Raw genomic sequence first — 16,211 nt, 5'->3', positions numbered from 1 at the left:
CATATTTCTAAATGATCTGCCCATATCAGTATCTAAGTATGTAAGTACATATAATAACATGAATAATACTAATAACAATAATAATAATAGAAATAAAACTAGCTATAGCGTGTATTTGAGAAGTGTGTGTCTGTCAGTTAAAAAAAGTGTCAGCAATTTATTTTAATTTAAAATAAATTATAATTTAATAATTAAATATTCCTTTAATGTTTTCAAATGATACTATTTGAATAATATTTTATTTTAAATGTATAGCAAACAGCAGAAATTCACCCAAAACTGCACCATATTGACAGAGAATGTACTGTACTGAACGGGAAACTCTTCCAGTCCCAGAAGAAGTCAGGAAAATTCTAAAAAAAAAAAAGATATATTTTTTTCATCGTTTGAGCACAGTTAGAAATTTGATCTCACATCACACACACACCAGTTGGAAATGAGAGAGAAAAAGTACCTTAAATGTTTGATACAGTAACAGTTTTCTATCATCATCCAGGAATGGTACAATTACATTACAAACATTACAAACTACAGACAAGGCTGCACGGCGGACGAGTGGTTAGCACGCAGACCTCACAGCTAGGAAACCAGGGTTCACTTCCACCCTCGGCCATCTCTGTATGGAGTTTGCATGTTCTCCCCGTGCATGCGTGGGTTTTCTCCGGGTACTCCGGTTTCCCCCCACATTCCAAAAACATGCTAGGTTAATTGGCGACTCCAAATTGTCCATAGGTATGAATGTGAGTGTGAATGGTTGTTTGTCTATATGTGCCCTGTGATTGGCTGGCGACCAGTCCAGGGTGTACCCCGCCTCTCGCCCGAAGATAGCTGGGATAGGCTCAAGCAACCCCTGCGAATCTTGTAAGGGAAAAGCGGTATAAAATGAATGAATGAATGAACTACAGACAAAAAGGTCAGAAATTTTTAATAGACCACATTCAAAGGAATATTTGGGGAGCCTTTTCAATGGAAACACCAAAAATGTACCGTGGCTTTAATAAAGTACAACATGGCATGTGATTTTGCAAAAAGCAGAGATCATGCAAAAAAAATTCCACAAAAGCAAATTGTATTGTAAAGGAAAAAAAAAAAAATCACATGGCGCGTTCGGTTGAATAAGTTTGCTGACTCAGCATGGCGATGTTGTTCTGGAACAAGAACTATCGGATGCTCTGCATTGTGGGCAGGCACGTTGTCATGGTAAAGCAGCCTCGAGGTGTCCTGCCACACCTCTACTCACTCACTGAACCAAAGAAACGCCGCGGGATCTCTTTGTAGACATCATGGTTGATGGTCTGACCCTGTGGTAAGAACTTGCCCCTCGGATCGAAGAATGCAATCAACATCAACAGTCCCGTATGTTCTATGTTGGTTGCCCCTGAGAACACGTCGGCATATCCGTTTTCACGGAGTATATGAACGATCGTTAACGCCCCCCATTGCCCCGTGTGATAATGTTAACGACAACAAGGTCGACACGACACGCTAAACTGACCTTGTTTCACAAACGGACATTCTATTATCTGTTATTAAACACCATCACCCTACATTAAAAAAAAATCACCATTGCGGGCAATGGCAGTCAATTATTAGCTGGTGAAGTAGCATATCTTGGCTGTTAGCAGGAACCATAAAACCTATTTGTGCAAATGAGACATCCCCCGAGGGAGCAGGAGAGGCTGCCAGTGGGTTTCAGATAGTTGGATGTGCAGTGGAGGCAGGCATTGAAATGCATCATCCTTCAGAGTGTAGTGAAATATGGCAATTACCCGCCATCATCATCATCATCATCATCATCATGATAGCACCCCGTCACATCCCCCAAAACACATACGGTACACATACACACGGTTCCTCGTGACTCTGCATATAATGCACATCAGATCCTTGAAGTAAATATGTTGTGCAATACTATGTGCCGCCGCACACCTCATAACTGCATTGATGATTATTATATAATATTCATTGGCACAAAACATACGGTGGACAGAAATATTTCAATAATGAACAAAGCAAAATTTGTTCTCAATCAGAAATCACTCCACACTCTTTATTGCTCTCTGGTTCTACCATATCTTACTTATTGTGTGGAAATATGGGCTAATAACTATAAAAGCAATCTTCACTCGCTAAATGTACTGCAAAAAAGGTCAGTAAGGATAATTCATAATGCCGCCTACAGAGAACATACTAACTCCTTATTTCTAAAATCACAAATACTTCAACTTGCTGATATAGTTCATCTTCAAACAGCTAAAATATATCATAAGGCTAAAATAACCCCCAAAAAATGTCATTTTATGGTCATATCACCTCCTACTTTGGTACGTGACAAAAAATAAATTAAAATTAAAATTAAAATTAAAATTAAAATTAAAATTAAAATTAAAATTAAAATTAAAATTAAAATTAAAATTAAAATTAAAATTAAAATTAAAATTAAAATTAAAATTAAAATTAAAATTTTTCAACTATATTAGGAAAGCAGGAAGTGAACAAGGATGAAGAGTTTTGAACCAGTCATGATGTGCTATATATATCACTATATTGACACTTACTATGGTACCCATTATGTCATTGGATGCTCATATCACCTCCTACTTCAGTATGTGACAAAAAAATAAATTAAAATTAAAATTAAAATTAAAATTAAAATTAAAATTAAAATTAAAATTAAAATTAAAATTAAAATTAAAATTAAAATTAAAATTAAAATTAAAATTAAAATTAAAATTAAAATTAAAATTAATTTTTTTAAAACTATATTAGGAAAGCAGGAAGTGAACAAATGTAACAGTTACTGATTGTAAAAGTACCAGATGGAGGGGTAGGATTTAATAAGCTTTGCTTCTTCCTACTCCTTTTGGACATGTGGAACTGTGAACTGATTATGTGATGCATTCAATTGTAATCTGATGCATGTTCAAATGAAATTAAACCATTACCAAAATAATAGTGTAACAATAACAGGTCTAATAACGGGTCTTTTTTCTTTAAAAAGACACACACACATTATCCATCCATCCATTTTCTATACTGCTTATCCTCATTAAGTTTGCGGGGGGGTATGCTGGAGCCTATCCCAGCTGACTTCGGGCAAGAGACTGGGCACACCCTGGACTGGTTGCTAACCAATCGCAGACACATGCATTATATGTATATATGTTGACGATTCTGGTCCCGATCATCCTGAGTGAAATCAACCGATACCAATATGGATCACATACGTGCAAAGTAAATGTTTAAACCTACTACTGGTCACTTTAGGTTTGTATGGAACAGATGTTTGTGAATTCATCCAGGTCATTCCATTCTTAGGACACTGAATTGATACAACTGGACAGTCCAGGTGGCTGTCTTAGAAGATGTTTCGCCTTTCATCCGAGCAGGCTTCATCAGTTCATGCTCAAAACCAGTTCAGACAGCTCTGTCTTACAGATGCTGCAAGGTCAACAACACATCTCGGGTGGCTTTTTTTGGTCACGTGTTGCTAGTAGGGTTATGAATAGGGGTGTAACGAGTTATGATTTATGGTTGGCCATACAATTCAAGGACACTATTGGTCAACAGAAGCCTCCCGGATTGAAAAGAATCAGCCGTATATTCTTAGATTAATCGATTGTCGATTCTGGAGTTTGTTTTTCGTAGCAGTTCACCGAGCAAATAAGCACATTAATACCAAATATGAGGTGAAAGAAAAAGGGGGAAGAGAAAAGAGTAAAACACAGCATTAATTAAAATATCAATTCACAATTGTTGTCAAGCTTTGTTCTTGCAGTGCTGACATTTACATGCACATGTTCTGACATTCAGGACAAGCAGTATTGAAAATGGATGGATGAATGGATGTTCTGACATTCATGATTCTATTTTCACTTACAGAAATCAATGTCAAGTAGCCGTCACATTTGACATTTAGATCATTGGAAAAAGACAGATTTAAAATGTAGAAATATGTACTGGAAAGATTTGGGGGTTTTTTTGTGCCAGACATGAGGGGGTCTGGCTGGAGACCCCTGACTTACCGTGGATGAACTCCAGTCCGGTGGAGCTAAGGAGAAGCCGGATGTGTGGCAACCTTGCATGCTCGAGGGGTAGCGCTCATTGTCGGACACACTTTGTCAGAGAGATCAGAAGATCAGAAGCCGGAAGTGAAGGCGCCACGTGGTGTTTGTCGGATAGTTCACGTCCATGTGCTGAAATGCTGTTGACATATATTATTTTTTATTTTTATTTTTATTTTTATTTTTATTTTTATTTTTATTTTTATTTTTATTTTTATTTTTATTTTTATTTTTATTTTTATTTTTATTTTTATTTTTATTTTTATTTTTATTTTTATTTTTATTTTGCTCTTGCTAGGAAACACCAAATACAATAAATTATACCTGAGCTTATTTTGTAAACAGAGGAGCAGAGCTTGGGGGAGGACAGAGAGTTTATTTGGCTTACAGCCATGCCCATATAAGGAAGTCCGGCCCTTTGTGACATCACAAAAGGTCAGTTTTACCACTCTTTTTAAAACCGAGCATTGTGAGCCATGCCAAACTTTTTTCAGGACTCACTTCCAAATGCGCAAACGTCATTATCTGAAATGTTAGCATCGTTTATCACGAGAATACAACATTTTAACTATATTTATAGGTCAGAAATTATGAAAAGGCATAATAGGGCCCTTTTAACATTGTAATAGTTACATAATGTTTGTTATTATCTTTCATTCATTCATTCATTTTCTACCGCTTATCCTCACAAGGGTCTCGGGGGTGCTGGAGCCTATCCCAGCTGTCTTCGGGCGAGAGGCGGGGTACACCATGGACTGGTCGCCAGCCAATCACAGGGCACATATAGACAAACAACCATTCACACTCACATTCATACCTATGGACAATTTGGAGTCGATAATTAACCTAGCATGTTTTTGTTATTATTATTTTTCTGCCCTGTGATTGGCTGGCGACTAGTCCAGGGTATACCGGAGTCAGCTGTGATAGGCTCCAGCATACCTCTGTGAACCTAGGATAAGCTGCATAGAAAAAGAATGAATAGATGATTTTATTTTGGACTCTTCTGAGCGGGTCACGACCCATACATTGAGAATATGGTCTTTCACTTTTTTTCTCTTCTTTTCAATAAAGATATTTCAAAATAACACATTTTCCAGGCGTAGTAATAACACCGTGAAACCATTACCAAGGTTATCATACTGTCAGAATCTCATACCAGCCCATGGCTAGTGCTAAGTGAGATGCCAAGTAATTGTGTGTGTGTCTGAGAGATTATTTGTTTTTTTTGTGTGTGTGTGGAGTGTGTGGGCTGTGATGATGGATAGGTAGCAAAAACACAAGGTGACAGCCGAGTTCTATTAACTTTTGTTCCTAATCTATGGTCTGTTTAAACACACACAAGCACACAAACGCACTATTGTTGTATCGCATACTCAAAGTAGCACATAATTCGCGAGACCAGCTAGGAGACAGGGGTTCAATTCCACCCTCAGCCACCATTCTCTGTGTGGAGTTTGTATGTTCTTCCCGTGCATTTTCTCCGGGTACTCCGGTTTCCTCCCACATTCCAAAAACATGCTAGGTTAATTAGCGACTCCAAATTGTCCATAGGTATGAATGTGAGTGTGAATGGTTGTTTGTCTATATGTGCCCTGTGATTGGCTGGCGACCAGTCCAGGGTGTACCCGGCCTCTCGCCGGAAGACAGCTGGGATAGGCTCCAGCACCCCCGCGACCCTCGTGAGGATAAGCGGTAGAAAATGAATGAATGAATGAATATTTGCCAGCAGATGAGTGGTTAGCACGCAGGCCTCACAGCTAGGACACCTGAGTTCAATTCCACCCTCGGCCATCTCTGTGTGGAGTTTGCAGGTTCTCCTCATGCATGCATAGTTTTTCTCCGGGGACTCCGGTTTCCTCCCACATTCCAAAAACATGCTAGGTTAATTAGCGACTCCAAATTTTCCATAGGTATGAATGTGAGTGTGAATGGTTGTTTGTCTATATGTGCCCTGTGATTGGCTGGTGACCAGTTCAGGTTGTACCCAAAGACAGCTGGGATAGGCTCCAGCACCCCCCGCAACCCTCGTGAGGAAAAGCGGTATAGAAAATGAATGAAATTAAGAAATGAAAAAACAACGTAGAACGCCTATTCAGGGACAGTGTGTAAAAGTGCGTATCACTGACACAGGAGGAGAAAGACGGTGGTATCCTCATTCTGAAGGCAGGGTCCTTTCCCCACTTCTTTCTGTTGCTATGACAACCCATCATGCAGCTCCCCCAAACCTAAGAGCACACCAGCATGAGATAAAGAGAGAAGACATCAGCAAAGCAAAACCCCCAAAACAGTTTTAATTGAACTGTGCAAAAGTATAAATATACATCTGCCTCTCGGATATGGTATAAAATAAAGAAGCCAACATGGTGTTATTCTCTCATCTTCCTCAGTGTGAGGATGCTGTGCGAAGAATGTGGGGCACAGCAGGGAGTAGGATGTTTCAGTCTCAGATCTCTCAATACGACCCTGAAAAGGATAAGCGGTAGAAAATGCATGGATATACACATGACTGTTTCCGCTCTTATACACGTACATACATCCTTTAGTGGTCACCCATAACTCTTTAACAATGTCCTGTTGATTTAGAATTCCATGGTGCTCATCACACATCGCTTCAAAACACCAAAGACGCCAGAACTAAAACACCGACATTACTCCACAACACACTTAAGTAACTTTTCTGGATACACAGGAATCTGCTTGTTAAATTTCATAGTGGGCTTTATGTTTATGTAATCACTCTTTGGTGATAACATAGCAAGGTGTTTCCCAGCCTGGGATAAGACTAATTCATTAATTTTCTACCGCTTATCCTCACAAGGGTCCTCACATGGTTGCTGGAGCCTATCCCAGCTGTCTTCGGGCAAGAGGACTGGTCGCCAGTGAATCACAGGGCACATATAGACAAACAACCATTCACACTCACATTCATACCTATGGACAATTTGGAGTTGCTAATTAACCTAGCATGTTTTTGGAATGTGGGAGGAAACCGGAGTACCGGGAGAAAACCCACGGGGAGAACATGTGAACTGCACACAGAGATGCCTGAGCGGGGAATCGAACCTGAGTTTCTGAGTTGTGTGGCCTGTGCTGGAGCCTATCCCAGTTGTCTTCGGGCGACAGGGTAGGATCCATTAGCTGATTCTGGGCAAGAGGCGGGGTATACCCTGGACTGGTCGCCAGCCAATCACAGGGCACATATAGACAAACAACCATTCACACTCACATTCATACCTATGGACAATTTGGAGTCGCCAAATAACCTAGCATGTTTTTGGAATGTGGGAGGAAACCAGAGTACCCGGAGAAAACCCAACGCATGCACGGGGAGAACATGCAAACTCGAGGGTGGAATTGAACCCTGGTCTCCTAGCTGTGAGGTCTGCGCGCTAACCACTCAACCATGAATCTAAAATCTCATAGGATCCTCATTGTCTCCCATGCAACACCAACTCTGCCACAGACAATTAGACAAGCGGCCCAAACACTTGATGCAGTCCGGTTCTCCTCTAATTGATGTCAAACTGTGATGGGAACATGAGAACATTCCATTTTCAGCACAAGTCACACTCCTCTCACCTCATTTTTTTTAATGCCATTTTAATTGCTATTTTGAATCATTATAATTTTGTTGGTGTTTATCCAGTTTTGAAGCCGGGGAAGATTTTAGTCTTTGTTATTAGTATGCACCGCAACCACCATTGCTAATTAGGAGGGTGACACAAAGGCGTCTAATTGTCTGGATGGGAACAATGACATAACAGATCTTGAATTGCAATTGGATGATTCCACTGCTTCTGATATGACTAGAACATTCATTCATTCATTCATTTTCTACCGCTTATCCTCACGAGGGTCGCTGGAGCCTATCCCAGCTGTCTTCAAGCAAGAGGCGGGCTACACCCTGGACTGGTCGCCAGCCAATCACAGGGCACATATAGACAAACAACCATTCATACTCACATTCATACCTATGGACAATTTGGAGTCGTTAATTAGCCTAGCATGTTTTTGGAATGTGGGAGGAAAATTTGGGAGGAAAATTTGGGAGGAAAATTTGGGAGGAAAATTCTCCCCGGAGAAAACCCACGCATGCACGGGGAGAACATGCAAACTCCACACAGAGATGGCCGAGGGTGGAATTGAACTCAGGTGTCCTAGCTGTGAGGCCTGTGTGCTAACCACTCATCTGCTGGCAAATATTCATTCATTCATTCATTCATTTTCTACCGCTTATCCTCACGAGGGTTGCTGGAGCCTATCCCAGCTGTCTTCAAGCAAGAGGCGGGCTACACCCTGGACTGGTCGCCAGCCAATCACAGGGCACATATAGACAAACAACCATTCACACTCACATTCATACCTATGGACAATTTGGAGTCGCCAATTAACCTAGCATGTTTTTTTTTGGAATGTGGGAGGAAACCGGAGTACCCGGAGAAAACCTACGCATCCACGGGGAGAACATGCAAACTCCACACAGAGATGACCGAGGGTGGAATTGAACCCTGGTCTCCGAGCTGAGAGGTCTGTTTGCTAACCACTCGACCGCCATGCAGCCGAGTCAACATTTATGAATTCATTCATTTTCTACTGCTTATCCTCACGAGGTTTGCGGGGGATGCTGGAGCCTATCCCAGCTGTCTTCAGGCGAGAGGCGGGGTACACCCTGGACTGGTGGCCAGCCAATCACAGGGCACATATAGACAAACAACCATTCACACTCACATTCATACCTATGGACAATTTGGAGTCGCTAATTAACCTAGCATGTTTTTGTGGGAGGAAACCGGAGTACCCGGCGAAAACCCACGCATGCAAACTCCACAGAGAGATGGCCGAGGGTGGAGTTGAACCCTGGTTATCTAGCTGTGAGGTCTGCATGCTAACCACTCTAGAACATTCATTCATTCATTCATTCATTTTCTACCGCTTATCCTCACGAGGGTCACGGGGGGTGCTGGAGCCTATCCCTGCTGTCTTCAGGCGAGAGGCGGGGTACACCCTGGACTGGTGGCCAGCCAATCACAGGGCACATATAGACAAACAACCATTCACACTCACATTCATACCTATGGACAATTTGGAGTCGCTAATTAACCTAGCATGTTTTTGGAATGTGGGAGGAAACCCATGAATGCAAACTCCACACAGAGATGGCCGAGGGTGGAATTGAACCCTGGTCTCCTAGGTGTGAAGTCTGTGCGCTAACCACTCTAGAACAATACTAGAAGAATAAATATAAAAATACAAGTCGGTATATTTGGTGTTTCACCATGTGATATTGGCCCAGTAGGCCATGAATTAGGGAAGCTGTAATTCTTTTCACCATGTGTAATTTGGGAGTACTCCATGTTGTAATAAATATAGTTAGCCTACTCTCTGGATTTATTGTTGGAAACGTAGTTGCCCTGCTTTCTGCTGTTTTACTGGAGAATTCCTAAGTGAGTTTAACTGGGCTAGCTGGCAGCTCACAGTAAATTGGGTCACCGCTGAATTAAACACCAGTGCTTCTGCTCTCAGTGGTGCTTCAATGCTGTGCCAGAGAGAGCGCGGCTGGTTAGAAATAGTCAGGGCCATCAAGCCTGAATAAACAGCCAAACCCAGGCGGAACGAGAGAGTCGTTCTGGTGCTGTGAAGTGTGTCAGTGGTATCAGATAAGCGTCCTTTCCGCTCGGAAGAGGTTATGCCAAGCATCACTGAAATAATTCCACGTGTGATAGCCTTTCTTACAAATCGTCATTTTGTACAGAAGTGCACATCATCTGTATTTTCTCACAGAAGGAGCAGGCGATTGTGCTTGAGTGCTCAAGTAAAGCTTTGCTTGTTGCATAAGAAACTCTACAAATTTAATGATGAAATTAAAATAAGTTACGAGACACTGAACGTATTAAATAATGCATAAAAATTATTACTTATCCTTGTTAGGGTCACGCTGGAGCCTATCCCAGCTGACTTTGGGCAAGAGGTAGAGTATACCCTGGGTTGGTTGCCAGCAAATCACAAGGCACATATAGACAAACACTAGCCACATATACATGGACCCAAATATTCCAATTCCATTCGGGTTATTTGCTCAAACGGAAAAAAAATCACCTCATTCCGAAAGAAAAGTGCCAATCCGAATGAATATATAATCGGATTCACAGGTTGTGGAATATTCCTTTCCCCAATCCGATTGAGGTATCTTGTCATTCCGCTCAATCGGAAAGTTGTCAGACTGCGTTCTTCTTCGTGGTGTTTTTCTTCTTCTGTTGTTTATTGGCGGTTGGCAAGCAGCTTTCGTGTGCATTAGCGCCATCTGTGGAACAGAATCTAAACCCTTCTATACGCCATTCACAAGTCCGGTTTTATTAAAAAAGAAAATACATATCTATATATGAAACATGTGCTGAGCTTAATTATAAAATATTAGCAAGATTGAACTTTATATTTGCGTTCTTTCAGGGAATGCTGAAATATGACGTAACACGCAGCTCGAGACATTCTTCGATTTAAAAAAATGGAGGCGAGCAATCGGCACTGGACTGCTAAGGAAAGTTTGTTTTTGATTCAAACTAAATTTCAAGACTGGACGAACGAAAATACGGAATACGTTGTTATTCCAACAAGTGAAAGAAAAACTCGAGAAAGTCGGTATCACGTGATGTTGGTGTTTACACTTTACCGGGCATGCCCCATTGACTATTCTGGTTGATTATAGCGGCGCATGTAGACACCCGATTGGAATATTCCTTTCCGTGTATATCAGTGCTTTCGGAAAGATTCCATTCGGAAAGAGAAAAACTCCTCATGTAAACGTGGCTAATAACTCATGCTCACATTCACACCTACGGACATCGATCAGCGATTAACCTAGCATGCATGTTTTTGTTTTACACGGGGAGAACATACAAACTCCACACTGAGATGACCAAGTAGAGATTCCCGTGTAACCAACTTGCTAACCACTAGACCACCGTGCTGCAACTCTGTGAAGTAATTTTAGGATAACCCAGTCCAACTTGTAGAGTAATAAAACCATAACCTCCTTAGGGAATGTAATCAAAGATTCTTAAACATAAGCATCCATCATCCTGTACCCAAGAAACAGCAGAAGGAAGGAGAAAAAGGCAATTTTGCAACAACGCAATTGCGTTCCACTCTTTGTAAGGCTACACAGTCCTTGTGGTTTTCCAGTGTGCTGCAGTCAGTGAAGCACACTCAAGGACGGATACACTTTGAGGGCAAGGAAATGAATATTTGATATGCAGCTCTGCATCATGTGGTGAGACAGACATATGAGTGGCAAATCCAGGAAAACCCCCTCCCCTGCTGAATTCTACCATGCAGAGAAAGGCTCCTAATGGATGGCAATGAAACAAGAAAAAAACAGATGTTGTGCATTTCAAGAATGCCTTACAATGTGTCAAATAATAGGATGGATTTCTGGGTTTTATTTTATTATTTGTGTGCCATTAAGGGCCTTGTCATGTGACTGTTACAGAATTAATGTTTGTGCGTAATGTGTCCACAGAGGACACAGGAAGTGTGATAGAAGTGTGTTATTTATATAATATATTATATATCAAAGCAAGTAGGGTTGGTATTGTTTACATATTATCAGATACTGGTACCTTTGAAATGGTTCTGGTACCTAAAACTCATACCTAAAAAAAGGAAAACATACACATTTGGTTTTCAGGGCATTCAATCCATCGCGACTGGACTGGTCTTAGAAGACCTTCCGTCTCACATCCGAGCAGGCTTCATCAGTTCATGCTCAAAGACTAGGTGGGACTCACACTAGTCAGACTAGATAGGACAGCTCTCGTTTCGGCTTCATCAGTTCATGCTCAAAGATTAGGTGGGACTCACACCAGTCAGACTAGTATAGGACAGCTCTAGTTTCGGCTTCATCAGTTCATGCTCGAGGACTACCTTGGACAGCTCTCGTAAGACTCTAGGAAGACTAAACATCAGTTCATACTCATAGGCTACCTTGGACAGCTCTCATAAGACTTTAGTAAGACCAAACATCAGTTCATGTTCCTAGACTACCTTGGACAGCTCTCATAAGACTTTATTAACACCAAACATCAGTTCATGTTCATAGACTACCTTGGACAGCTCTCATAAGACTTTATTAACACCAAACATCAGTTCATGCTCATAGACTACCTTGGACAGCTCTCATAAGACTTTAGTAAGACTAAACATCAGTTCATGCTTATAGAGTACCTTGGACAGCTCTCACAAGACTTTAGTAAGACTGAACATCAGTTCATGCTCATAGACTACCATGGACAGCTCTCATAAGACTTTAGTAAGACTAAACATCAGTTCATGCTCAATGACTACCTTGGACAGTTCTCGTAAAAGACTCTAGTAGGACTACGCATCAGTTTCATGATCATTGACTACCTTGGACAGCTCGCGAAAGACACTCGTAAGACGAGACATCGGTTCATGCTAAGACTACCTTGGACAGCTCTTGTAAGACTCAAGTAAGACTAGACATCAGTTCATGTTCATTGACTACCTTGGACAGCTCCCGTAAGACTCTAGTAAGACTAGACATCAGTTCATGCTCATTGACTACCTTGGACAGCTCTTGTAAGACTAGTAAAACTAGACATCAGTTCATGCACATTCGCTACCTTGGACAGCTCCTGTAAGACTCTAGTAAGACTAGACATCAGTTCATGGTCGTTGACTACCTTGGACAGTTCTCGTAAAAGACTCTAGTAGGACTACCATCAGTTCATGATCATTGACTACCTTGGACAGCTCTTGTAAGACTAGTAAAACTAGACATCAGTTCATGCTCATTCGCTACCTTGGACAGCTCCCGTAAGACTCTAGTAAGACTAGACATCAGTTCATGGTCGATGACTACCTTGGACAGTTCTCGTAAAAGACTCTAGTACAGCCCACTAAGCGATTGAATCCGGCCCGCCTGTTGCTTTTTAAGTATTTCAAATTTTAACATACAATCTCGCAACATAACTTGCAAGTCGGACGTCTTATTTAGTAAAAAAAACCCCAAAAAATTACAAATTAAATGAAAATAAATAACAAGAAAAAATATATATATTAACAATATATATATATAAATAAATGTATGATATATTAAATGACTGATGTTTAAAGTGCTCCTGAAAAAGTTTTACAGATAAAATTAGACCAAAAAAATCTAGAAAAATTATAAGTATAAAATAGTGTGTATGTTAAATATATGTTATGGCCCCCCCGGACAATTTTGTTAACTCAATGCGGCCCACCAGTCAAAATATTTGCCCACCCCTGCTCTAGTAGGACTACCATCAGTTCATGATCATTGGCTACCTTGGACAGCTCTCGTAAGACACGCGTAAGACTAGACATCAGTTCATGTTCATTGACTACCTTGGACAGCTCTTGTAAGACTAGTAAAACTAGACATCAGTTCATGCTCATTGACTACCTTGGACAGCTCTTGTAAGACTCTAGTACAGGGGTCGGCAACCTTTACTATGAAAAGAGCCATTTTACCCAATGCCCACTGAAGAAAAATAGCCTGGAGCCGCAAAACATATAGTATGTTTAAAACAACATTGGAGGGAATTTGGGGGTATCAAAGTAGTTCAGATAAGAAAAGACGAGTTGGAGTACTCTAGTTTTGGAGATAAACTTATATAAATGTATGTGTAAACTACTGTAAACGTAAAAACAAGTTCCCATGCCGCTGTTTTTAAATTATCTCGAATTTATTTTTTAGATTTGTAGGTAAGTATTACTTGTTTTTCTTCATGTACTGAACTGGATAGCAGTCAGAACTCACTCAGGATGCATTCATGGTCTCAGACAAAGTTGGATTTTTTAAAACTCATTACAAAAGACGTGCATTTTCCCCACTCGGGTGTTAAAAATATTCAAGCATCGCAAAGGGAGCCACAATAAAGAGTCTGAAGAGCCACATGCGGCTCTGGAGCCGCAGGTTGCTGACCCCTGCTCTAGTAAGACTAGATATCAATTCATGCTCATAGACTATGTCGAACAACTTTAGTAAGTCTCTTGTAAGACTGGAGTCTTTGATCATGAACTGATGAAGCCTGTTTGGATGAAAGGTAAAACATCTTCTAAGATAACCCGAACAGCCAAGTTGCGATCAATTGTGCGTGGCTGCATGCCAGCGAACAGAGAAAGTTCACAGTTTTAGGATTTTTGTAAGTCCTCAGCGAACAATACTGCTACAAGTCAAGTCAAGCTGGACTTGTAAAAGAGCCCAATGAAAAGTTGCAGCGAGGGATATTTCACCCATTACAATAGCGCTTCTTCTCTGGAGTTCAATGTCTTGTAGGTCTTGTAGGTCCCTTGCAAATAGAGGAATTAATGAAGCTAAGAGGGATGCCTGCTATAGCGTGGCCTACCGTGGAGAAAGCAAGACCAAATAATGCCGTGACTACTTCATGGTTGCAGGAAGTGGTAGTGACTATTCACATCCATACCATGACTTTACTTCCATATCACCTTCAAGCATTTGTTGCATTTTTTTGTAGTGAGGGGCAACCAAAGTTACGATCATTTTAGCTTAAGCTATATGTTGGTGAAAAACTATACTAATTTGTGCCTCGGTGCCACTTTGTAGCTATTATTTAATGCTAACTATGGTAATGGTAATGGTTTAATTTCGTTTGAACGTGCATCCGATTACAATTGAATGCATCACATAATCAGTTCACAGTTCCACATGTCCAAAAGGAGTAGGAAGAAGCAAAGCTTATTAAATCCTACCCCTCCATCTGGTACTTTTACAATCAGTAACTGTTACATTTGTTCACTTCCTGCTTTCCTAATACAGTTTAAGTTTTTTTTTGTTTTTTTTTATAATATACCTCGTATTGAAGTACGAGGTGATACGACCATACAATGACATAATGTGTACTATAGTGTACCAAGACTCTTCATTTTTAACGTAATCAATGTTGTGTAGACCTTTTATTGTTTTCCTATCCTGCATATTGTTAAACAATGCAGATATTGATGTCAAATAAAAACATAAATAACTGTTGCCACGTTAGATCAAAGCCAATAAGCCAAGCTTGTGGACGTGTGTAAACATTGTCCGAGTTACACAGCAGCACTGTAAAAAAAATACATTGGATTCGGTTAGGTTACATAAGCCAATACTATTTTCTGAGCGTTTCAAGTGCTTTCCAAAGGGCCTAGAGGTTTTGAAACATAATCGGCATTGTGTTCCTCCTGAGGTACAGAGTCAGACAGGCATCAAGCATTTGGCTTGTGAGTACTAGACTGAAAGGCATGTTGGATTGATTTCACAGTAGCTTGAAAAGGCATTCAAGGTAACAGTTGGACTGTGTGTGTGTTTGTGTGTGTTTGTGTGTGCTTGCAAAGGTAGGAGTAAATATCTGGATTTTATTTTTTATTAAAAAACACCTTATACTTTACAGCAGGGGTCTCAAACTCAATTTACTTGGGGGCCACTGGAGCTCGGGTCTGGGTGAGACTGGGCCGCATCAGGTTTAAAAAAAAAAAAAAAACACAAAAAAAACGCATTTATTAAAAACTAAAATTTTTTAAAAACTTCGCTTTGGTTCCAATTTTCTACAAGAAAAGTTCTGATAAAACATTCCACTGTTCTCAAATATCTTACTTTTTTTTACACAAAATAAGATGAAAAATAAATAAACAAATCAAGAATAAAGAAAATCAATCAATCAGTAATAAATAAATATAATAATAATAATAAAACGGCAAATAATAAAAACTTAAGAAACCACATATAGTTGGTGGGTAGACAAATTAATTTTTTTCAGTTTAAAAGAAACAAAGCATTATTAGAGCCCTGTAGACATGACAAAACACGACTATAGTCACATTTATACTCTTTTTATTTACAACATATTGCGCAACTGCAGGGTCTTGAGACACATGCTAACTCGCAAACTAGAGAGCTAGCGACCTAAACGGTAGCCTTCAAGTTATTTCCTTTAAACTTAAATAGCCACAAACTTACCACTTCCACACGGATAGGGAGGATTAACTATTAACAGTTATTTAACCTTCAACATGAACATTAATCAAACGTAATAATTTTTTCTGGGTACATGATACCATACAGCATCCATATCAAACTTGCGCGGGCCGCACTAACATTAAACT

At 40.2% G+C, this 16,211-nt stretch overlaps 1 protein-coding gene across 1 annotated transcript in view; it reads left to right on the top strand.

The window, feature by feature from the left end:
- Window positions 1-16,211, top strand: part of necab2 (N-terminal EF-hand calcium binding protein 2) — a 98,088-nt gene that overhangs the window by 20,637 nt on the left and 61,240 nt on the right. The gene's annotated exons all lie outside the window — the stretch shown is intronic.

This window comes from Doryrhamphus excisus, linkage group LG1 (genome assembly GCF_037039965.1).
Source record: "Doryrhamphus excisus strain RoL-2023G ecotype Guam linkage group LG1, RoL_Dexc_Guam_v1.1, whole genome shotgun sequence".
Classification (NCBI taxonomy): Eukaryota; Metazoa; Chordata; class Actinopteri; order Syngnathiformes; family Syngnathidae; genus Doryrhamphus; species Doryrhamphus excisus.
This window is presented reverse-complemented; position numbering and strand designations above follow the sequence as displayed.